Source organism: Culex quinquefasciatus, chromosome 1, assembly GCF_015732765.1.
Source record: "Culex quinquefasciatus strain JHB chromosome 1, VPISU_Cqui_1.0_pri_paternal, whole genome shotgun sequence".
NCBI classification, from domain to species: domain Eukaryota; kingdom Metazoa; phylum Arthropoda; class Insecta; order Diptera; family Culicidae; genus Culex; species Culex quinquefasciatus.
In genome coordinates, this window is record NC_051861.1 from 109393783 (window position 1) to 109421146 (window position 27364).

The window sequence follows — 27364 nt, forward strand, 5'->3', positions numbered from 1 at the left end:
TCAGAAACTTCATTAAAAAAAATCGAGCAAAACAATGAAATGGGTCAATGTGTGTTTGCAAAAAAAAACAGTATCAAAAATCGATGATCAAAATTTAGAAGAGTTGCTCTATATTTATATATATTTTTTCAAAGCAATGTTAACAAAAAATGGTATTCTGTTCTTCTTGATTAAAATACAACTTATCTGCATTTTGTTTGCAACCTTTAACTTCTGACGTAATTTCCGAAAAAAACACATTAAATTCTGTTTTAATTGTTCCAAAACGCAAAAAACAGTGCATCATTCAATTCCCCTCTTGACTAATTATCAAGACCTTCATTCCCCCCCTTGAATTTTGAAAAAAAAAATTAAATATCACAATTTTAGATTCAATGTTTACCATAAAATTTAAATTATCATTAAAAATATAAAAAAATCATAAATTTTCAGTTTGTGAAATAAACTGAACAATGAAATGAAATGAACTGTTCTTGTTTGAGTTAATGCTCATGGTTTTATTAAATGGAAACCATTTTTTGTTTTTTTTTTCATAAATATTCTTTGCTAAATTTAACAAAATTATACTTGAATTAATCCTGAATGTTAACCGATCCCATTAAAAATAACGAATAAAATTTTACTGTTCAAAGTTTAGAAATATTTTAATTCTTTAAAACTAAACAATTTCATTTCAACAACTGCTCCTTTAAAACATCTAAGGGTCTCGTGTTTGAAATAATGCTATATGGTGAAAAAATTAAAAACGATATTTGAAAAAGTAAATCACAAGAACATTGGAAAAATTATACTTTTTAAAATGCGATATAAATAGTACCCAAATTTTTATTTTAAATTATTGTCAATTAAGGCCGATGAAAATAATTTAGAAGCTCTGGCTGGGCCGATGGGGGGACAAAAAACTATAAATTTGAAAAAACAAGCCACCCAAGCTTGTCAGATAAACGTATTTCCTAACTGGTTGTATATCCGAACGGCCTCGTTACCACAACTTGTTCTACAACTCCTGTGCATTGGAAAAAGCGCACTTTTTTCTGTTGTATAACTTGCCAGAATAAGATGCAAGTTATCAGAGTAAGTTGTACAAATGTATCTGACAACACTGTGCTAGCTAACAAGAGATTCAACGAAAAAAGGGGGCGTGGTTAACGGCTGTGCTGTCAAATCAAAGCGCACACTGAAAAGGAAAGATAGATTGAAAACAGTTGTCTAACCGTTACCCAACTTACATGTAAACAAACAGTTCTTATCAGAATTTCAATCAAAGACGAAGCCAATATGAATAGTATCTCTGACTATTTTGGTACGCTTGTTTCTGCCCGATTTATTTAGGAAAAAAATTGAAATTGCAACTTTTAGATTTTTTTTTATTTTCATTTTTTTGAAGAACTTCGTCTTTCCCAAGATTCGATTCGATGACTTCGACGACTTGTTGTTATCTCCACGGCAGGTCCAGGCGCGCTTCCACATCTCTCCACGAGGCTTCATAGTAAACAAGCTGGCCTAAACGTCAATAAGAAGGCTGCTGTCAGCTTTGTTATACTGCAGTGAGCAATACAACATAACTCCAAAAAAGGCTGTCATTGGAAATAAAGTTATATAAGTTTGTTTCAAGCCAATTGTTATAACTCCATTATGTAACTTTGTTATAACAAACCGTTTCAACTGTCATTTCGATTACCGTACCACGGAGTAACATTGAAAATTGGTGTGATTTTAATTTGTTGTTTTCTCTATCATGAACTCCGTATGCTGATATTTTTTGTAGCTTTTACCAGTGATATGTTTATAAATAATCGGCCAACAATTAAAATTATTGCAATCTTCGATAAATAAACATTATTGAAACTCTAAATACCTCACGTACAAATTTACACCACCTAACAACACGCAATGTCAAGTTGAATATGTTTGTTGAATATCAGTTATATAACCTATTCTCCGATAACATTTGTGTAACAAAGCGAGAAAACCTAAGGTTATTTATAGAATGATTAGCCACGCCCATTTTTCAGAAGATACCGTCACATGACAATGTTAGATAAGCAGTGAAACAAACAGTGCAATATTATTCTTATTCAACAAACTGTTTTCGAGGAAAACAATGCAGATGAGGGAACAGCATCATGGCATTTCAGGATTTTGACGTTTAATTACAGCTCATAAAAAGCGTTTTCGACTGAAATCAATTGATAAATACCTCAAACGGAAGTGAGCAAGCAAGTTTCTATCGAAGGTGTTCCAAAATAAGTTGTTTAAACAGTGTAAATCAGCAAATTGGATGGAACCCTCCAAATAGGTGAGAATTTTTCCTATGTTGTGTTTTGTTGGAAAAGTGTGGAGTTGACTGTGTTTTAACACTTTTGTGGCACAAAAAACGATAGTTACATAAGTCAGTTATACAAGCAGTGAAACAAACTGTTATTTAAGTTATGATCAGATTTTTTCTCGTATGTTTATCAAAAACAATTGTCTAACTATTATTCAACAGTCGACAAGTTATGAGTGCTAGTCTCAACATTTGAATGCAAAAAGAGTTTTAAAATGCATTTTACACTAGTTCAGTTATTTTGCAATCATTAGTTTTTAAAAACGTAAGATTTGACGAAAACAAAAAAACAAATGCGTAAAAAAAACTTTTAACGATACTAAACATAGAAAATTTACAAAATTCGGAAGATGTTAAAATCAACCGAAACATGCAAAAAATGATTGTGAACGCAGGGGAATGCATTTTAAATCAATCAAGCTGATTGCACTGAAAATTTCATTGAAATTTTGAAATTTCCTGAAAAAAAAAATTTGCCCCTTAATTTTTTTGGGTCAACTTTGAAGGGGGGAGGGGGGGGGGGTTGTGACAAAAACTTTAAATAAAATTTTACCAGCCTAAATATTAATTTTTAAAAGAAATTTTAGGAAAACTTTTGAAAATTCAGATTCGAAATAAAATCTAAAGTCGAAAATAAAAATTTACAAACCTTTGCTATTTTATGTCATAACCGCTTTCAGTATTGATAAATTCTTCCCAATTCGATACTTTAAAAAAAAGTGTCAGAAATGTTTGTGTTTTTTTTTTTGTTGGCTTAATGGTCTTATTTTCTATGTTAAAAATACACTTGTGAAATATTCTGATCCCTTCGAAAACAATATTAAGATTTTTCTTAATTAAAACCAACATTTCAAAAAAGCATATTATTGTTGGTCTTTTTGAAATGATATTCATAATTTCAAAATATAAAAAAAGTTTCACAATAGTTTAAATTTGTAACATTGAAAATTAAACAATTATTAGTTGAGACATTGGCATCAGAAATGGGAGGCTGTTTTGACCAATTTGTAGAGAATTACATTTTTCCGTTTTTTGCCAAAGTTTTAACAATTGAATGAAAAAAGTGTTTTAAAGTGCATTTTATACTAGTTCAGTTGTTTTGCAAGCTTTGAATTCGCAATAAAAAAAAGCGAAAAAATACTTTTGATGGAACTGTAATTTCCATAAAAATCGATCCATTTACCTTTGAGCAGTTCTCTACGGAATCGGTCTTTTTTCTTTAATTTTAATTTTTGTATTTTTTAATCCGGCTGAAACTTTTTTGGTGCCTTCGGTATGCCCAAAGAAGCCATTTTGCATCATTTGTTTGGCCATATAATTTTCCATACAAATTTGGCAGCTGTCAATACAAAAATGATATGTGAAAATTCAAAAATCTGTATCTTTTGAAGGAATTTTTTGATCGAGTTGGTGTCTTCAACAAAGTTGTAGGTATGGATATGGACTACACTGAAAAAAATATATACACGGTAAAAACATTTTTGGTGATTTTTTATTTAACTTTTTGTAACTAAAACTTGATTTGCAAAAAAACACAGAAATGGGCAAAAAATCTTTGACCGAGTTATGATTTTTTGAATCAATACAGATTTTTTCAAAAAATCGAAATATTGGTCGCAAAAATTTTTCAACTTCATTTTTCGATGTAAAATCGAATTTGCAATCAAAAAGTACTTTAGTGAATTTTTGATAAAGTGCACCGTTTTCTAGTTATAACCAACTTTTTTGAAAATAGTCACAGTTTTTCATTTTTTAAAATTAGTGCCCATGTTTTCCCACCTTTGAAAAAAATATTTTTGAAAAGCTGAGAAAATTCTCTATATTTTGCTTTATTGAACTTTGTTGATACGACCCATAGTTGCTGAGATATTGCCATGCAAAGGTTAAAAAACAGGAAAATTGATGTTTTCTAAGTCTCACCCAAATAACCCACCATTTTCTAATGTCGATATCTCAGCAACTATTAATCCGATTTACAATGTTAAAACATGAAACATTCGTGAAATTTTCCGATCTTTTAAAAAAAATATTTTCAAAAATTTTAAATCAAGAATAACATTGCAAATGGGCGTAATATTGAATGTTTGGCCCGTTTGAAATGTTAGTCTTGACTTAAATTTTTTGAAAATATTTTTTTCGAAAAGATCGGAAAATTTTACGAATGTTTCATGTTTTAACATTGTAAATCGGACCATTAGTTGCTGAGATATCGACATTAGAAAATGGTGGGTTGTTTGGGTGAGACTTAGAAAACATCAATTTTCCTGTTTTTTAACCTTTGCTTGGCAATATCTCAGCAACTATGGGTCGTATCAACAAAGTTAAATAAAGCAAAATATAGAGAATTTTCTCAGCTTTTCAAAAATATTTTTTTCAAAGGTGGGCAAACATGGGCACTAATTTTAAAAAATGAAAAACTGCGACTATTTTCAAAAAAGTTACCTAAAAATGGTTATAACTTGAAAACGGTGCACTTTATCAAAAATTCACTAGAGTACTTTTTGATTGCAAATTCGATTTTACATCGAAAAATGAAGTTGAAAAATTTTTGCGACCAATATTTCGATTTTTTGAAAAAAACTGTATTGATTCAAAAAATCATAACTCGGTCAAAAATTTTTTTGCCCATCATGGAAATTTCTGAAAAGTTGGCATTTGATGTCCTCTAAAACATATAAAAAAAAAATAAAAATAGTGTTTTTTTTGCAAATCAAGTTTTAGTGACAAAAAGTTAAATAAAAAATCACCAAAATTTTTTTTACCGTGTATATATTTTTTTCAGTGTAGTCCATATCCATACCTACAACTTAGATGCTTTGTTCAGTTTTGCGCCAAAATGCGCCATTTTGAAAACAAAGCAACTTGAAAATAGGCTCAAAATCATTTAAAAATGGTTATAACTCCTCAGTAAAGGCTCAAAACATTTTGCTGTCTTCGCCAAGGATGTATAATTTTATGTCATAAACAACTTTTCAGAACATAGTAGGCCGCTAAAATGCTAACATTTTGAGTTATTACCAAAAAAAGTGCTTTTTTGGACCTTTTTACAAAAATGGGGTACATCACGAGAAGATTAAGAGCTACAAATTTGGCATCTTGGACAAACTTGCATTAAATTTTCTCCTCAACAACTTTGCAGAAGACACCAAAGTTCTACAACACCATCCAACAAAGTTAGTTTTTGGTTGACACCCTGGAAGGTCGTCACCCTGAATGTCAATAACTTCAATAGATTAGCCCTTATCAAGTACAACAATACGTCCAGAGCTTTGAATAATGAACATTATTTAAAAAAAAAAACATTACAAACAGATAATTTATGAAACATAGTATTCATAAGTCCCGAAGCAAGACACAATCCCATCCGCCCAGCACTACATTGGCATTCATAGGAAACCCAGCAACATCGCTTGGGTTCATCATCAGGAAACCAACCAGCAACCGGCGACCATGTTCTCAATTCAGCACCAGTTGACCCGAAACTGACTCCTTCTCAAGAACCAGCCCCACCTTCCCCCCTGATGCAACTAACCACAATCCAGTTCCACAGTGTCAGCTTAATCTTGGCCAATAGTTTAGCTTGGCTGGATGAAGAGACAGCGACGGGACAACAACACATGTTCCGACTAGTTTGAAAGCCAGTCTCTTGTTGTCTCCACTCTTGTCTACGGGGTAAGTCTGGTAGTTTGACATGGATGGCCGGCTGTGAAATTATGAAAAAGTATTAATTGTATCCGACTTGACTCACTGACGCAGCTTATCTCAGTTCAGGGTATTTGGTGGTCAAACCATGTCAAACCAACAGGGTTCAACCGTACCTCCCAAATAGATCTCCCGAAACCGCGCGTCACTTCCTTCCTTTCATCCCGACTTCCATCAAGTTGTGTTCGACAAAACAGTCAGTTTGATTGTAAACTTGAGCGCAGAAATTATCAGGAAGCCCAGAGGACAGCAGTTGTCACCGACGGACGGAACCAACCGACCAACCAAGTCATGTCGGATTGGCTGACTTGGCCCGACGAGTGCGACCCCAACCAAGATCGATGATTTGGACAGCAGACAAGAGCTCAAGTTGCAGTGGTCTACTTCCTGCTCTTGGTGCGGGGTTTTGGGGCCATGCTGGGTTGAGCAACCGTTTAAGGACTCAAGTTCAAGAATTTGACCACAAACGCCGAGATGTGCAACACGATGCCGGAACTATGCATCGAGATTCTTGAGAGAAAGGTTGGAATTAAAAAAAATATCTAGCAACTTTCAACCTTTTCCCCAATGTTCTTGGAGGTTTTCGAAGAAAAGGGAAAGTTGTGTGCGAAGGACTCAGCAGGCCACACGTACAAGCTGCAGCAGCCTGGTGCGACCACAAATGACAACAGAAATTGAACGTTTCAGTGCGTCTTAATTGAATCAAGTGCGAGTGTGTGTGTACTAAAAGACCAGACCTAATATGTGGCCATATTGGCCGCCGGTACAGCAACAGATTGATCAAAATGAACGCACCATGCATTGCTGGGAATGGGGGTAGCTGGCTGGAAAATTCTAGAAGATAAATTTAGTTTTAACGAGGCACATCAGCCGGAAATCCGTCCTCGAAATTTTTTTTTTCTAAAACTGTTATATCTCGAAAACTACAAAACATATCGATATGATTTTTGATTTAGCCCCTAGAGTTTTAATTTCTGAACAATTTGCAACTAAGCAAAACTATTTTTACAATACCATTGTTTCAATGTTGGGTCCGAGAGTTCAATGTTGCATGCTGTTTTTGCACTCTACATATTGGTTTTTGATCGTGTAACCCCAACAGGGCAAAAACCACATTGTCAGTCCAAAAAAGGAAGTTGGTACGCGCTTCTCAAGACAATTATCTATTCATTGAATATAAATTTGTTTTGATATGAGTTTTCGTTTTTTTATAGTAAATATTCTACAAAAAAATATTTTTATCCAGCTCAAATCATGCAACAGGCACGCGACAGGCAATTTTATTGCATACAACAGAAGTGGCAACAGCGCGCCATGCTAGCCTGCTGCTCAGCACTCGGCCAGCACGCGGCACACAGCGAGAACAAAGGAGCCAAATAGGGCCGATTTCATATTTTTGTACGCTTTTAGGAAAATAAATATTGGACGACAAATATCTTTCAAAATATTTTTTGACTAAAATAATGCCAACAGTAAATTATGTAATAATATTTTACACTCTAATAAAATTTATTGATGTTCCACAGCGAGATGGAAGCGTACAATTCGTACTCGGCTCAGCATTTACATTTTGCAACCTGAAGAAAAAGTGAATGAAATTTTATGTAATAAAATGTAATTTGAAGCTTCAAATAACACAAGTGATTTCAAAAATGAACAGTGTTTATTCTATTGAAAATTTTGATAATTTTGGTGTACTATTGACCCTATAACTTCTTTGCTAACTTGCCGGCCCGGCTGGCCTCGGTGTGTGATTGTGTGTGCGTGTGTGTAAACTTTGTTTTGTTGCACTCATTGCAATCAAAGGCATGGTTTTGGATTTATTTTGGCATTCACGTCGTTATCGACTGGCAAAGAGAATGATCAAATTAGATAATTTTTACAAAATAACAAAACTACAAAATTACAAAATTACAAAATTACAAAATTACAAAATTACAAAATTACAAAATTATAAAATTACAAAATTACAAAATTACAAAATTACAAAATTACAAAATTACAAAATTACAAAATTACAAAATTACAAAATTACAAAATTACAAAATTACAAAATTACAAAATTACAAAATTACAAAATTACAAAATTACAAAATTACAAAATTACAAAATTACAAAATTACAAAATTACAAAATTACAAAATTACAAAATTACAAAATTACAAAATTACAAAATTACAAAATTACAAAATTACAAAATTACAAAATTACAAAATTACAAAATTACAAAATTACAAAATTACAAAATTACAAAATTACAAAATTACAAAATTACAAAATTACAAAATTACAAAATTACAAAATTACAAAATTACAAAATTACAAAATTACAAAATTACAAAATTACAAAATTACAAAATTACAAAATTACAAAATTACAAAATTACAAAATTACAAAATTACAAAATTACAAAATTACAAAATTACAAAATTACAAAATTACAAAATTACAAAATTACAAAATTACAAAATTACAAAATTACAAAATTACAAAATTACAAAATTACAAAATTACAAAATTACAAAATTACAAAATTACAAAATTACAAAATTACAAAATTACAAAATTACAAAATTACAAAATTACAAAATTACAAATTACAAAATTACAAAATTACAAAATTACAAAATTACAAAATTACAAAATTACAAAATTACAAAATTACAAAATTACAAAATTACAAAATTACAAAATTACAAAATTACAAAATTACAAATTACAAAATTACAAAATTACAAAATTACAAAATTACAAAATTACAAAATTACAAAATTACAAAATTACAAAATTACAAAATTACAAAATTACAAAATTACAAAATTACAAAATTACAAAATTACAAAATTACAAAATTACAAAATTACAAAATTACAAAATTACAAAATTACAAAATTACAAAATTACAAAATTACAAAATTACAAAATTACAAAATTACAAAATTACAAAATTACAAAATTACAAAATTACAAAATTACAAAATTACAAAATTACAAAATTACAAAATTACAAAATTACAAAATTACAAAATTACAAAATTACAAAATTACAAAATTACAAAATTACAAAATTACAAAATTACAAAATTACAAAATTACAAAATTACAAAATTACAAAATTACAAAATTACAAAATTACAAAATTACAAAATTACAAAATTACAAAATTACAAAATTACAAAATTACAAAATTACAAAATTACAAAATTACAAAATTACAAAATTACAAAATTACAAAATTACAAAATTACAAAATTACAAAATTACAAAATTACAAAATTACAAAATTACAAAATTACAAAATTACAAAATTACAAAATTACAAAATTACAAAATTACAAAATTACAAAATTACAAAATTACAAAATTACAAAATTACAAAATTACAAAATTACAAAATTACAAAATTACAAAATTACAAAATTACAAAATTACAAAATTACAAAATTACAAAATTACAAAATTACAAAATTACAAAATTACAAAATTACAAAATTACAAAATTACAAAATTACAAAATTACAAAATTACAAAATTACAAAATTACAAAATTACAAAATTACAAAATACAAAATTACAAAATTACAAAATTAAAAATTACAAAATTACAAAATTACAAAATTATAAAATACAAAATTAAAAATACAAAAAATTACAAAATTACAAAATTACAAATACAAAATTACAAAATTACAAAATTACAAAATACAAAATTACAAAATTACAAAATTACAAAATTACAAAATTACAAAATTACAAAATATAAAATTACAAAATTACAAAATTACAAAATATAAAATTACAAAATTACAAAATTACAAATTACAAAATTACAAAATACAAAATTACAAAATACAAAATTACAAAATTACAAAATACAAAATTACAAAATTACAAAATTACAAAAATTACAAAATTACAAAATTACAAAATTACAAAATTACAAAATTACAAAATTACAAAATTACAAAATTACAAAATCACAAAATAACACAATTACACAATTACAAAATACAAAATTACAAAATTACAAAATTATAAATCAGACAAAAAATACAAATAATACAAATAATACAAATAATACAAATAATACAAATAATACAAATAATACAAATAATACAAATAATACAAATAATACAAATAATACAAATAATACAAATAATACAAATAATACAAATAATACAAATAATACAAATAATACAAATAATACAAATAATACAAATAATACAAATAATACAAATAATACAAATAATACAAATAATACAAATAATACAAATAATACAAATAATACAAATAATACAAATAATACAAATAATACAAATAATACAAATAATACAAATAATACAAATAATACAAATAATACAAACAATACAAATAATACAAATAATACAAATAATACAAATAATACAAATAATACAAATAATACAAATAATACAAATGATGCAAAATATACAAAAAATACAAATAATACAAATATTTTTTTTGAATTTTTGCATTTTTGTATTTGTATTTTTGTATTTTTGTTTTTTAGTATTTTTGTATTTTTGAATTTTTGAATTTTGTATTTTTGTATTTTTGTATTTTTGTATTTTTGTATTTTTGTATTTTTGTATTTTTGTATTTTTGTATTTTTGTATTTTTGTATTTTTGTATTTTGTATTTTGTATTTTTATTTTGTATTTTTGTATTTTTGTATTTTGTATTTTGTATTTTGTATTTTGTATTTTTGTACTTTGTTTTTGTATTTTGTATTTTGTATTTTGTATTTTTGTATTTTGTACTTTGTATTGTATTTTGTATTTTTTTTGTATTTGTATTTTTGTATTTTGTATTTTTATTTGTATTTGTATTTTGTTTTTTTGTATTTTTGTATTTTGTATTTTTGTATTTTTGCATTTTTGTATTTTTGTATTTTTGTATTTTATATTTTTTGTACTTTTTGTATTTTTGCATTTTGTATTTTGTATTTTTGTATTTTGTATTTTTGTACTTTTTGTATTTTTATTTTTGTACTTTTGCATTTTTTGTATTTTTGTATTTTTGTATTTTTGTATTTTTATTTACTTTTTTGTATTTTTGTATTTTTGCATTTTCACTTTGTATTTTTATTTTCATTTTGTATTTTGTATTTTTTGCATTTTTATTTTGTATTTGTATTTTTGCACTTTTTGTATTTTTACTGTATTTTGTATTTTTATTTGTATTTTGTATTTTTGCACTTTTTGCATTTTTGTATTTTGTATTTTGTATTTTGTATTTTTGTATTTTTGTATTTTTGTATTTTTGTATTTTTGTATTTTTGTATTTTTGTATTTTTGTATTTTTGTATTTTTGTATTTTTGTATTTTTGTATTTTTGTATTTTTGTATTTTTGTATTTTTGTATTTTTGTATTTTTGTATTTTTGTATTTTTGTATTTTTGTATTTTTGCACTTTGGGACCATCCAGAAACCACGTGTACACTTTAGTGGTGAGGGGGGGTATGGCGATTGTCCACGATCCATACATTTTTTTTTTTGTATGGACAATTGACGAGAGGGGGGTGGGGGGATTGAGATTCCCAATAAAGTGTCCACGTGGTTTGTGGATGGTCCTATTTTGTATTTTTGTATTTTTGTAATTTTTTTGTTTGGTACTTATTGATTGTAGAGTATATTTATTTGGTATCGTATCAAATTACTAAAATTTGTTCTTATTTAGGTTTGCTGAACTAAAAATTAAAAATATTACTGAAACGTTATTTTTCATGATTCGATGGTTCGAAGCATTTGAAAACTCTTCGATTATCTACTTTGAACTACAACACAATATTGGAACAATCTTCTAACTTTCACGACACTTCCCCTAACGTCCAAAGTCATCTTTCGTGAGTAGCTAGACACGTGGTTGAGTCGTCACGTGAGTAATCACATGAAAAACTCTTACGTGAAAAACTCCGTTACCAGTCACGTGGACAGCCACAGTTTGCCAAAAAAAAACTCAAAAATCATGCATTCCATTGAATCAAAATTAGAAACAATTCAACTACTAAGACAGGATGCGTATAGAGATATCCATGCGCGAGAGTATGTTAGTTTGTTTACACACGAGAACCACGTGCTTGAAATTTCAGCCAATCACAATCGATCAAATTCAAAACAATACTCATGGCGAGCCTCTGCTGCTGGAATAGGGTCAAGCACTCGATTGATCACAGACATAAAATAGTAAACTAGAATATATAATTTTTATTATATTGAAGTGTGCTCTAACAATTGTAAATATATTTAGCATTTTTTCTTTTCATTTTTTTATCTTTAGTTTGAGAAGGAAAAATTGCTCAGCAAAAGGGATGATAATGGGCTTTGGTCTTTGTGAGACATCTCAAAATTTTATTAGCAAACGATACATTATTGCGCATGTATTTTCAATATGTTAGTAAAAATGTTGATGAAAAATATCAACTTTCTAAAATGTATTTTCATAATAGAGAGCTAAAATGTGAAGTCTACCCTATAACGTTCCTTTGTCTTCGCTTTGTGCTGGCCGTGCAGCAGCAGCAGCCAAGAATGGTGCGCTGTTGCCATTTTTGCGCTGCGCAACTGAATTGCTTGTTGCACTTGTGTTGCATTATTTCCGAATATTCAAAAAAATATTGTAAAATCACGAATTATTACAAAAAAAGTGTACTAAACCAATAATGGTTGAAAGGTATTTCAATCAACCATCTTCAAATCACTCTACAGAACAATCCAACCACCTCAAAATGTTGCACGACATTTCTTCGTGATGTCGCATGCAACTTTTTTAGAAGAAGAAGAGAACAACTTCCCCGGCTGATGTGGGCCCTTAATTTGTTTTGTCTTTAGTTAAGTTGAAGGATCCTGAAAAAAATAAATATTTTTGATGACTGAAAAATAGTTTTTTTAAAAACCAAATCAAGTAATAAATTATAAAAATCAAAGACATTTTCTAATTTCCTCACATTCAATCTTTGTCTATTCGAATTCTTGTCGATTGTTCTTTGCAATTTTGATAACCTGTATTGAGGTTTTAAATTTGATGTTTTTTAATTGGATGAAACTATGTCCATACATTTCATATGTCAAATGAAGGCTTTTTGAATCACAAGTTTTTCCACACAAAGATACAGCATCTTTACAAGGGTTTTCTGATCGATTTTTTGTTTTAATCAAATTTCCAAATCATAATTATGAATTTTTCATAAAAAAGGTACATGATTTTCGTGTTGTTTTATTGTACTTTCTTTCAATGAAATTTTCGAAATAGCATTGAGCATCTAATTCAATGAAATTTTCGAAATAGCATTGAGCATCTAATTCCAGCGTGCCCCTAATGTTGGCAGGTCAAAACTTTAACATTCAATTAAAACTAATTAAGAGGCAGTATTTGTAGATTCTGCTCGGTTTGTTATAGAGGTCGTATCGAGGTGATCCGATTTGGATGAAACTTTCAGCATTTGTTTGTCTATACATGAGATGAACTCATGCCAAATATGAGCCCTCTACGACAAAGGGAAAGGGGGTAAAACGGGCATTGAAGTTTGAGGTCCAAAAAACATGAAAAATGTTAAAATTGCTCGCATTTCCGTAAAACTTCATCAATTCCAGCTCTCTTAGATGCATTCGAATGGTCTTTTAAAGCCCTTCAAAATGTGCTATAGACATCCAGGATTGGTTTGACTTTTTCTCAAAGCTTTTGCAAATTACTGTTAAAAATTGATTTTTTTTAAACCTTAATAACTTTTTGAAACAGCCTCCAACACCCATACTCCCATAGGTCAAAAGTTAGGGAATTTCATGGACTATAAGCCTACGGTATTAACTTTTTGGTCAATCGCAGTTTTTCTCATAGTTTTACGATTTTTCTAGAACAAACATTTTACAACGTTAGTTTTTGCCCTGTAGGCCAAGAAGACGGCACTTATTGGTCTCAATTTTGTCATATTCGGAATCCTCGGACAATTTCACGTAAGTTAGAAGTATTGGAGTTGTAATTTTGATTTAAAAAATAATTAAATAAAACATTTTTGAAAAAAGAAATAGATCTTATTTACCCTATGATCAATACGTCAAATGCTGTATCAAGTAGGCGAAAACTTGTTTTACCCCTAATTAGACAAAATGCTAAATAATATTTTAATTAATTCTAAATGGCATTTTTTCCAATCAAATTCAAAATTCCAACACCTCAATCTAATGTAAAGTTTTCTGAGGATTCTGAATATGTCAAAATTGAGACCAAAAAGTGCCGCTATGGAGGCCTACAGGGCATAAACCAACGTTGTGAAATGTTTGTTCTAGAAAAATCGTAAAACTATGAGAAAAACTGCGATTGGCCAAAAAGTTAATACCGTAGGCTTATAGTCCATGAAATTCCCTAACTTTTGACCTATGGGAGTATGGGTGTTGGAGGCTGTTGCAAAAGTTATTAAGGTTTTAAAAAAATCCATTTTTAACAGTAATTTGCAAAAGCTATGAGAAAAAGTCAAACCAATCCTGGATGTCTATAGCACATTTTGAAGGGCTTTAAAATACCTTTCGAATGCATCTAAGAGAGTTGGAATTGATGAAGTTTTACGGAAATGCGAGCAATTTTAACATTTTTCATGTTTTTTGGACCTCAAACTTCAATGCCCGTTTTACCCCACTTCCCTTTGTCGTAGAGGGCTCATATTTGGCATGAGTTCATCTCATGTATAGACAAACAAACCCTGAAAGTTTCATCCAAATCGGAGCACCTCGATACGACCTATTTCACATCGGTGAAAAACTCGCTCTTAAAAGCGTTTTCTACTGAAATCGACTGATAAATAGCTTAACAAGAAGTAAGTAAACAAGTTTCTATCAAAAGTTTTGCAAAATTAGTTGTTTAAATAGTGAAAATCAGCAAATTGGATGGAGTTAGGAGCGAGTGCTTAACCTGCCAAACATACGAGAATTTCCCCTACGCATTTTTTTTTAATTTTCGATTTACATCCAATATTGTTTTACACAATTTTTAATAATGTATCATTTCCAGCAAGGTTGATAAAATTATCGTCGATAACCTATTTTTTAAATCTTACTAAAATTGACTTATATCATGTTCAATTTTCAAGACTTTCACTTAAAATGTATTTGTTTGATAATATAGAAAGTTTGAAAGCAGAAAAACTCAAAAATTTTAACAAAATATCACTTTTTTTAAAGTACAAATTTTCATTCTTCGCGATACAGGTATCAAACGGAGTGAAATTTTTATGCATTTTCACTATGCCGTAGTTTAAATTTTTGCAAAACTTACAAATTTTCATAAAATTTACAAATTTTTACAAAATACTCAAATTTTATTAAGCGCAATATTGGTATCAAGCAAAGCGATTTTTTTAAATGCTTTTTAATTTGTTTTTTTGTAAAATACTCAAATTTTCATAAATTATCATATTTTACGGATAATTCATTATTAGTAATGTTCAATATAGTTATCAAATGAAACGGAATATTGCATGCATTTTCACTGAATCTCAGATTTTTTTTTTGGAAAAAAAAATTTTGAACAAAATGATCAACACATTTTGCAAACATATTTTTTCCATAAAAAAATTGACTTAGTCCTACCAAATCATGTTCAATTTTCAAGACTATCACTAAAAATATATTTATTTGATTATAAAAAGAAATTTACAATTTATCGGAGTTAATATTTTTGCAAAATGTACAAATTTTCACAACATACTCAAATTTTCATAATAAGCAATTTTTTTAAATGCATTTGAGAAATTCCAGCCAATAACAGGAATTTTTGAGGTACTTTTTTCTCGACCCTCTCCAATTTTAATGAAACTTTGTAGACATGTTATCCTAGGCATATAAAAGTCATTTTTGTGCATATGGATCCAGTTACACTCGATAATAACAATTGAGAAGGGCGTAAGGTATTTAAATATTTTTGTATTTTGCAATTTAAAAATTACTGAATCTCGGAGCCGTTATGTCGTATCAAAAAGTGGTCAAAGACAAACTTGTAGGAAATTTGACGGGCTTTCCGAAAAAAATACACTGAAAGAAAAAAACACGACATTTTTATTAGTTTTTTTGATTTTTATCTTTAAAAGTCAAATTTAAAGGTGAGCCCACGATTTTTTTCCGTTTAATTTTTTTGCGAAAATAGCCTAAGATGTTACAAAAAGACTCACAAAAAATGCAGGATGTCTCTCCTAAAAAAATAAAAAAAATCATTTACTACAACTGTTTTTTTGAAAAGTGGTCTAAACGTTAAAATTTTCTAAAACCAAATACGGGAATCGATTTTCCAGACAATTTTACATAAAAGTCTTCATATTGACATTGTCCTAAGTCCAATCCTTGTAATGTTACAGCGGTTTTAAAAATAAAAATATTAAAAAAAGGTTTTTTGATGGTTACGCATAATTTCTATACGACAGACTTGATTTTTCAGTCTCGTTAATATTTTTACCGAAAAGTTTGTCCAATTTCCCATAAGTTTGTCTTTGACCACATTTCAATTGGATGCATGGGCTTACAGATATAAGCTAATTTACTATCCAGGTTACTATACTACACTGAAAAAATATTACGTTTTCTTTTATGAGCAATGTAATTAGCTTATAGCTGTAAGCTATAAGGTTAAAGACAAAATTATGGGAAATTTTACGAGCTTTCCGGTAAAAATATTAACGCGACTGAAAAATCAAGTCTATCATATAGAAATTGTCAAAAACCCTATTTTTTCAACCTTTCTATTTGTAAAACCGCTATAACTTCACAAGGATTGGACTTAGGACAATAGTCAATATGGAGACTTTTATGTAAAATTGTCTGGAAAATCGATTCCCGTATTTGATTTTTGAAAATTTGAACGTTTAGACCACTTTTCAAAAAAACAGTTGTAGTAAATAATTTTTTTTATTTTTTTAGGAGAGACATCCTGCATTTTTTGTGAGTCTTTTTGTAACATCTTAGGCTATTTTCACAATAATTTTGAATGGAAAAAATCGTGGGCTCGCCTTCAAATTTGAATTTTAAACTTAAAAATCAAAAAATCTCATAAAAGTGTCGTGTTTTTTTTCTTTCAGTGTATTTTTTGGAAAGCCCGTCAAATTTCCTACAAGTTTGTTTTTGAACACTTTTTGATACGACCGCTTCGAGATACAGTAATTTTTTAATCACAAAAATATTTAAATACCTTACGCCCTTCTCAAATGTCATTATCGAGTGTAACTGGCTCCATATGCACAAAAATGGCTTATATAAGCGTAAGATAACATGTCTACAAAGTTTCAATGAAATCGGAGAGGGTCGGGTACAACCGATTCCCTATTTGACATAGAATTGCTCATTTTCAATCTATTTATTAATACTAAAATTGTCACAGATCATCATATTTTTTCGAAGACGCTCAAATTTTTATGAATTTTCAGTATGCGTTTCACGAAAAATGAAATTTTGCATGCTTTTTCACTTTATCTCAGTGTTTTTTGTAAAATACACAAATTTGAACAAAATTATCAACATATATTGCTAAAACCATTTTGCCATCAAATAAAACTCAGTGAAATTTTGTATGCATTTTCACTTTATTGTAGTTTATATTTTTGCTAAATGTACAAATTTTCACTAACCATCGTATGATAAAATACTCAAATTTTCCTTTTGCGCAATATTGGTATCAAATAAAGCGAAATTTTTGAATTGTTTTTCTTTTCCAAAATACTAAAATTTTCTCAAATTATCGTATTTTTTGTAAAGACTCAAATTTATATAATTTCAAAATGCGTATCAAATGAAACGAAATTTTGCATGCATTTTTGCTTGATCACATAGTCTAATTTTTTTTTTTTGAAAGTTTGAAATTTTCACGAAATCGTCCAAATATTATCAAAATATCGCTTTTTCATTGAAATTTTAGTGTTTTCAAAAAATTTGATAATTTGTGAAAATGTTAGTATTGAAAAAAACTAACTTAATCCACCTATGTGGTTGGAGCCTTCCTCACTTATTACCAACAATTGCTGATATGATGGAATTGTACAAAAATTTCATCTATTTTTAAGATCCAGAATGAAAAAGTACGTACACTTAAGTGGCCATACCTCGAGACAGGGTTGCCAGATCATCAATGTTTTAAACTTGTTGGAAAGGTCTTTTGATAACCTAACCAACGATGGGTTGAATGGTGGATCCGGACATGGTTTACATACATTTAAGTGAGACCCGGCTTCAAAAAAGTTCATAAATGTCACTTAAGTGGCTATATCTCGAGACAGGGTTGCCAGATCTTCAATGTTTTGGACTCGTTGGAAAGGTCTTTTGATAACCTAACCAACAATGGGTCGGATGGTGGATCCGGACATAGTTTACATACATTTAAGTGAGATCCGGCTTCAAAAAAGTTCATAAATGTCACTTAAGTGGCCATATCTCGAGACAGGGTTGCCAGATCATCAATGTTTTAAACTCGTTGGAAAGGTCTTTTGATAACCTATCCAACGATGGGTTGAATGGTGGATCCGGACATAGTTTACATACATTTAAGTGAGATCCGGCTTCAAAAAAGTTCATAAATGTCACTTAAGTGGCCATATCTCGAGACAGGGTTGCCAGATCATCAATGTTTTAAACTCGTTGGAAAGGTCTTTTGATAACCTATCCAACGATGGGTTGAATGGTGGATCCGGACATAGTTTACATACATTTAAGTGAGATCCGGCTTCAAAAAAGTTCATAAATGTCACTTAAGTGGCCATATCTCGAGACAGGGTTGCCAGATCATCAATGTTTTAAACTCGTTGGAAAGGTCTTTTGATAACCTATCCAACGATGGGTTGAATGGTGGATCCGGACATAGTTTACATACATTTAAGTGAGATCCGGCTTCAAAAAAGTTCATAAATGTCACTTAAGTGGCCATATCTCGAGACAGGGTTGCCAGATCATCAATGTTTTAAACTCGTTGGAAAGGTCTTTTGATAACCTATCCAACGATGGGTTGAATGGTGGATCCGGACATAGTTTACATACATTTAAGTGAGATCCGGCTTCAAAAAAGTTCATAAATGTCACTTAAGTGGCCATATCTCGAGACAGGGTTGCCAGATCATCAATGTTTTAAACTCGTTGGAAAGGTCTTTTGATAACCTATCCGGACATAGTTTTCATACATTTAAGTGAGATCCGGCTTCAAAAAAGTTCATAAATATCACTTAAGTGGCCATATCTCGAGACAGGGTTGCCAGATCATCAATGTTTTGGACTCGTTGGAAAGGTTTTTTGATAACCTAACCAACGATGGGTCGGATGATGGACCCGGACATGGTTTACATACATTTAAGTGAGATCCGGATATATGTGAAAACACATTTTTATACATAACTTTTGAACTACTTATCGAAACTTCAAACAATTCAATAGCGATGTATGGGACCCTAAACCAAGTCGAATGCAACAGGTTCGGGTCAAATCGGTTCAGCCAGTGCCGAGAAACATGAGCTAGTTTGTTGGTCACATACATACATACACACACATACACACACACATACACACAGACATTTGTTCAGTTTTCGATTCTGAGTCGATATGTATACATGAAGGTGGGTCTACGTCGTTTTTATACAAAGTTCATTTTTAGAGCAGGATTATAGCCTTACCTCAGTGAGGAAGGCAAAACACTTGAAGTAATTGAAAATGCATTCAAAATTTCCCTTGGTTTGGTACCAGCATTGCAAATTATACAATTTTAGTATTTTCGCGTAAAAAACTGTATTTTGTGAAAAATTTAGCACTTAACACTAGTAAATCATAATTCATAAAAACTCTAGTAGTAGGCTAGATTAAGTGACTTCGTGAAAGAATAGAAAATGTACATTGAAAATTGATGAGTAAGAGATATACAAGATAAAAGAGTGAATGATAATATACAAATGAGATTCAAATGATCGAGGATAAGAGTTAGTGATTTATTGAGTAGGAGTTAATGTGAGAGTGAATACGCGACATAGAATTAATGAATGTAAATAAATTAATGAATGAGACAAAAAGAGTATGATACAATAATTAATTAGTGACTGACATTATTTGAGTGAGTGAACGAGAGACAGAAAGAATGAGGTACTATTACAAATTGTCAAGCAAATACTTACTTTGTTAGAGTAAAAATCATAAACTATTTTTTTACAAACTAATTGCCTCGAAATTTTGCTAAAAGCTTCGCCAAATTGACTTCTCCCAATTTAAGCCAAATATGCTCTGAAACTTCCATCCCACTAAAATCTTTAAAAAGCTTCCAGCAAAAAAAAACAAAATTGGCCAGACACACACCGTTTGCCAGCCATCGGCTGTTTCTTCAACCCAATCAATCAACATCAGGGCAAACAGCCAACCTGAAGGCCCCCCGTCTACAGTCTGTACGTAGCATCGGCTGTTCCAGCGTCCAGGTTAGGTTGGCTTCCCCAAAAATAGGCGGAAGCGGAAGCCGACAGAGCAAAAATCACTCCTGTAAATATGAGAGCTGTTCCTCAGACTCGACTTCCCGGCTTGATGAAAGGATAAATATAAAACTGCCAAGCCAAAGATCAATAGTGACGAGGGGGGGGGGGAAAGCTTGACAATCACAACGATTGAGTTCAGACGGGGGAAAACAAAATCTATTGTTTAAACAATGCCGCCGGAAAAGCTGCTTGCTTCGAAAACTGTTGATTTTGGCCCTCGTTTTTTTTTTTTTCATTCGTGATTCTGGCGCGGAAGTTCGATTTGGCGTGGTTTAAAGTGATAAAATATTTTGCTTCCGGACGGAACTTGGTGCGAACGTGGCGTTTGAAGTGCAGTAAACGAGAGTATTAACAGTCTGTTTGAAAATCGTAAAATTTATTATTGGGTGAATGAATTCAGTGAGCTTCAGCAAACCGAAGAATATTAAATGGTGGTTAAACTGGTGTATTTTGTGCTGGGATTTAAAATTGAATTTAATTTTAATAATTTATGTAGTTTAGTGATATTCAATTCAATAATTTACTGGTAGAATTCCAATTTCAAATCAGTTTTGAGTTTCACAATTATTTTGGAAATACAATTCCAAATCAAAAGTAAAACATCAACCTGAAATCACACGAAAACCAAAACCTCAAAAAAAAATAACCCTCACATGCCTTTAGACTTGCCAAAACCATATCATTTACTGTGATATCATTGTTACCAGGAACAACAACAAAAAAAAATCAACAAATGTACTGCCGACTCTCGGTGACAATTCCTTCATCCCTCGGAGGCAGACTTTTCCTGGGATTTCCCAGCTCAAAAGACCATCCGGGGGGAATGTGTATGAAATCCAAACCGGAACTCGAAGCGTCCAATAACACCGATTCTTATTATTTCCCTTTCTCCCTTCCGGGGACCATCGCTAACCGTATCGCTAACCGACCAAGAAGCAGCTTCTTTTTCCTTCTTCAATTGCACTCCTCTATCTGTGTGCGAGAGAAATAGTGGTGGTTGTGGTTGCGAAGGGGGGAGAGGGAGGGCAGTAAAACCAACAGACAACGACCGGAAACGGAAAGAGAGAAAAAAACTGGGAAAATCCTTTGTAGGAGGGGGAGAGTCCATAAAAGTCTCCATAAAAACAATGTTTATAGCAACTTGTGCCCTCGCAATGGACTACGCTTTGGCAACGGGAAGGGGGGGGGGGGGATGGTGAATGGTTTTGTGAGCCCCTCTTTTACAAGGCACGTGTGTGGTGTGTGGAGCTGTTTTAGAAAATTACAACTTGACACACTCTGGCGCTGTCTCGACTGTATCGGAAGTGCGGAAAGAACAATATGTAATTAAACACGAGCGAAACATAAACACTTCCGTTTGAAGCTGTTTAATAGTCTAGGACTCATATAAATGTGGGTTTTTGGAATTGAGCAATTGTTTACGATTTCAGGTTGATTGGTTGCAATTAATGTATGAAGTTGGTTAATTATGTTGTGAGAGAATAAACGATCCTAAACCCAGCTCTTTAAAAGTATACCCATAAAACCGGATGTTTCATTATGGTAAATAAATACCTAATTTCATTAGACATCAAATTAATATTTTTGAATAAATTATATGGAATAATCCTAGAATGAGTATTTTTCAACATTCCCCCCCCCCCCCTTCATCAAAGTTGGCCTGAATAATCAGAGGGCAAAAATAATATTTTTTCGTAAAACTTCAAAATTTTTATGAAAATTAAAGTTTTATCATCTAAAAAAAAGTTAAAATGCATTTTCTCGCATTTATAATCATATTAAGCATGTTTTAACTCCTTTGAAAACACTTAAAATTTTCATGAAATATAAATGTACAGTCCCACGAAAAGTTTTTTTTTGCGAATTATCAATATTTTCAAAACTACTGAGGTTGTTGCAAATATTTTTCAAAGTTTATGTTGCCCCCTTCAAAATTGGTTCAAAAATCATGGGAAAAAATATTTTTTCGAAAAACTTCAAAATTTTAATGAAAATAAAAGTCAATCAACTGAAAACAATCTAAAACGAATTTTTCTGCATTGATAATCATATTTAGCATATTTGGGCTGGATTTAAAATATTTTGAATTTTTAAGAAATTAAAATGTACAGCACCGCAAAAACTTTATTTTTGGCAAAAAAAATAAATTTTCGTCAATACTTAGATATTTTGGAAACTAATGATTGCAAAACAACTAAACAGGTGTATAATGCATTTTTAAACACTTTTTTTAACCTGATGTTGAAACCTAGGCTTGCAATTTCAATTCTTATATGTTTTGGTCAGAGCCGAGGAACATAAACTTCAAAAAATATTTGCAACGGCATTATTGTAATTTATTGTAATTTTTTGTATTTTTATGAAATTTTTTGTAATTTTTGTAATTTTTGTAGGGTACGTTATCCATTAGTGATCCCCTTTACTATAGTGGACCCTCTGAAGAGTTTTTCTAATCTAATCTAATCTAATCTAATCTAATCGAACACAAGCGCAGCCAGTCCGAAGAAAGCATCCGGGAAGAACTTATGGTTAGATTACGCCTCAAGTTCCTTCTTGTCATTATTGATGATTGCAGTACTTTCGAGAACCCCCATTAAAGCGGCCCGGCCTACTGAGTTGCATTAACCGCATGAGACAGATTCTATGAACGGATCCCACATTTCATAGAACCATCAGGGGAAGAAGAAGAAGCCGGGGACATACCGTACCAACCGGTTCGGGTTATTTATAGATTATAATGGTGTGTGGTGTGTAGGGGAATCGTTGGGGAAGGGGATTGTTGTATTATATAGTAAATGACCTTGTGACATTATTTCACCATTACGGATTATTTCACTCAAGGAGTATTAATCCATTGGTGGCCGAATGTCTAGAGCATCCGATTTCCAATCCAAAGGTGTGAGTTCGAATCCCACCTGATTCTATGCGTTTTTTGTTCATATTCAAAGTTCAATTACAGTCATAAAATTTCAAGGAGACCGGTCGGGAATCGAACCCTGAACCTTCCGCTTATGAGGCGGGAGCCGTAGCCATTAAGCCACGGGCCGGTCTTTAAAAACTTTAAAAACTTTAAAAACTTAAAAAAAATTAAACCCCTCTGAAAAATTCAATAAAATCACAATTTGAAGCATGGCGTTGTCTACAATTTTTTTATTTGGCATGTTCAGCATCATTTAGAACAATGTTGACTGACGTTGAATTGTCCTTTTCACCAAAATAAGTCTTTTGAGTTCTATTCTATGATTGAATTAACTATTCAATAAATTTTTGACTGATTTTTCCACTTCAGCAAGTTGAAATAATGTAATTTTAAGGAACTTTACTAAAATAAAGCGAAGAACTGCTCATTTTCGAGCAAAAATTATAGGACAACGAAAATCCAAACTTTTCCAAAAGTGGACCCCTGTTAATTTAACCTTCAAAAATGAGGAAAACTGTGTTTTTAAGCAATTGTTTCTCTTAAACATACAACAAATGCTTGTTGTTATCATCCTAAACGCATATTTTTTTAATTATGAGTATAAATTTAGCTGTTTTCATGTTAAAAGTACCAAAAATGCTGAAGCCGTAAGAATTTATAATTAATCAAAACCATAGTTTATTGTACTTAACTGAAGCATCATAATTGCAGTTTGAAATGATATTTTATAATAATAAATCAATAACATCACTTTAAAAAAAAACATGTGTGGTTTTATCAGCAACTGTAAACAAATCTATTGTTAAGTTTCGTTCAACCATTTATGGAAAAATTTGCTTCAAAATTACTTTTTTTTATTATTTTTATGTTTATATGGTTTTTGAATCGTTTTCTCTCATCTTTTTCGGAAATAAATGTGTTTAAATGTCTGTTTGGTTATTTTGTTGATTAAAAGAAAAAATTGCTAACAAAACATATATATTTATGATGAAAAGTGAGCAAAATCAATCTTTTATTTACTATATCTAACATTAGACCTACACCATGCATCAAAATGTCAAATATCGGGTAATTTTGGAATAAAAATAACAGTTTTCCTTTAGTGGACCCGGGTCCACAATCGGATAATAGACCTGGGTCCATTATAGGAAAAGGGGGTCCATAACAGGCAAAAATAAGGTTTTTTTTTCAAATGGCTATTTTTCTGCTTAAAAATATATAACTGATGAAACAAATAGTCAAAATTGTTCAAAAGACTTCAGATTTCATTGTTTTGTACAAAGAGTTATGAAAAGTGCTTAAAATATTGAAAATTTGTGAAAAATGTGAGCGGCTCTACTAGGGGGTTTTGTAATTTTTGTATTGTTTTTCGAAATTTTTTGTTTTTTTTTTTTTTTCGCAAATTTATGTTATTTTTTGTATTTTTTTGTAATTTTGTGTAATGTTTTGTAATGTTTTGTAATGTTTTGTAATGTTTTGTAACGTTTTATAATGTTTTGTAATGTTTTGTAAAGTTTTGTAATGTTTTGTAAAGTTTTGTAATGTTTTGTAATGTTATCTAATGTTTGGTAATGTTTTGTAATGTTTTGTAATGTTTTGTAATGTTTTGTAATGTTGTGTAATGTTTTGCAATGTTTTGCAATGTTTTGCAATGTTTTGTAATGTTTTGTAATGATTTGTAATGTTTTGTAATGTTTTGTAATGTTGTGTAATGTTTTGTAATGTTTTGTAATGTTTTGTTATTTTTGTCATTTTTGTCATTTTTGTCATATTAGTCATTTTTGTCATTTTTGTCATTTTTGTCATTTTTGTCATTTTGATCATTTTGATCATTTTGATCATTTTGATCATTTTGAACATTTTGATCATTTTTGTCATTTTTGTCATTTTGATCATTTTGATCATTTTGATCATTTTGATCATTTTGATCATTTTGATCATTTTGATCTTTTTGATCATTTTGATCATTTTGATCATTTTGATCATTTTGATCATTTTGATCATTTTGATCATTTTGATCATTTTGATCATTTTGATCGTTTTGATCATTTTGATCATTTTGATCATTTTGATCATTTTGATCATTTTGATCATTTTGATCATTTTGATCATTTTGATCATTTTGATCATTTTGATCATTTTGATCATTTTGATCATTTTGATCATTTTGATCATTTTGATCATTTTGATCATTTTGATCATTTTGATCATTTTGATCATTTTGATCATTTTGATCATTTTGATCATTTTGATCATTTTGATCATTTTGATCATCAATTCTGGTAAACTTTATTTGATAAATGTTCGACTGGTACTGAAAATAATTTCATTTTGCAATGTTTAACAGATAATAATATTACACAAAAGTTCCATTCCTAAAAAAACACATTATGCAACTGCAATCGATAGTCCTAACTTGATTCTAAGCCACTCTGGCACGATTCGTTAGCATCATCGTCGGTGTACCTCATCAAGTGTTTCCCAAATCTTCTCGGGGTAGTTCATCGAATGCTGGGAAATAAACTAAATGTGCTCCGGTCAGCACGTTGCAATTTCTCTTTTTGCCTTCCCCTTGGAATCGATCTGCTTGGCTTGGCTTGATTTGGCAGAATCCAGTTCATCTAAATCGAACATGTACTTGATTTGAGTATCGGCGTACGTTCAGAGCAGCAGTGGTGGTGGCGTGATTTTTTACGATTTTCTGGGCCCTGAAATTCGATTTACTTGCGGTTGCGGAGCTCTTCCAATTTCGGTCGCACTCAATCAAACTGATTTCGATTCGAAACGAGATTGATGGACTGCCATTTCTTTCTGGTTTCTTCAAGTGTGTGTGTGGTAAGGAATTGCTCCTTCTCTTCCGGTGCACGCGCGCAATTTCGATGATTACCGGTAATTAGCTTTTCCGGCACCACACACAAATCGGAAGTCATCACTTTGTTGGAGATGCGATGCTGCTGAGTTGGCGAGATTCTTTGTCACGGTAGAGGGGTGTACAAGTTTTGGCGGGAAACTTTCCTCCCTTGTTCAGGGATTGGCATTGTTTTGTACCTTAATATATGCTTTGCTGTTGGGTGCATATGTTTTGCTGCAGAAACTTGCCATGTTCTGGGCGAAATTTTCCGGCGAATGACATGGTGAGAAATGCAAAATAAACTTTTAATGAGAATTCTTCGGCGGAAAGTTTAGGATTTCAGAAGAGTGAAGAACGATGATGATGGTTGGGAATAAATTTAATATAATATTATTGAAGAGATTTTTGAATAAACTGAAGCTGAAATAAACAGCAATTCTTGTTAACAAAGTTGGCAAAAACCAAAGCACTCTTCAAAAACCACAATCTTTAACAAAAATGCCAAACATAAATTTCGAAACTACAAATAAATGAACAAATAGATATAAAAATACAAGCAAAAATTTTGAGAAAAATAAATCAGTATTTACTGTACCACTTCCAAACTGGTAAATAATACTAAAATATTGGCTAAGTTAACCAAAACATTAGTTCAGGGGTGTCCAACCTTTTGGCCCTGTGGGCCAGATCTGATTTTTCTGAAGCAGTGGCGGGCCGGAACTAATATTTGATAAAAGTTGAAAATGCAAAAAAAATCATAACATTATATTCATCAGATCATTTAAAAATAATCAAATAAAAAAAAATAGTATTGCAAATAAGATTCATTTATCTGGATTATAAGAAAGAATAACAAAGATACCTTTTGAAATTAAAATTATTATTATTTTTTTTTTTTTGCTTTATTGTGCAATTTTTTGCAAATATCTAACAAAATAGGGTATATGACCTTATTTTGGACCTAGTACCTATTTTGGACCTATTTTTATTTAATCGAGGTAGTTCATACTTTTAAAGTACGAATTCACTGAATCCAACCAACAGAAAGTGTAGGCAGGATCGTTTTGTATCTTACC

The 27364-nt window shown here is 30.4% G+C and overlaps 1 protein-coding gene across 2 annotated transcripts in view; it reads left to right on the plus strand.

Annotated features, from left to right (window-relative positions):
• LOC6054008 (lachesin) overlaps positions 1-27364 on the plus strand; it is a 223424-nt gene that overhangs the window by 107853 nt on the left and 88207 nt on the right. The gene's annotated exons all lie outside the window — the stretch shown is intronic.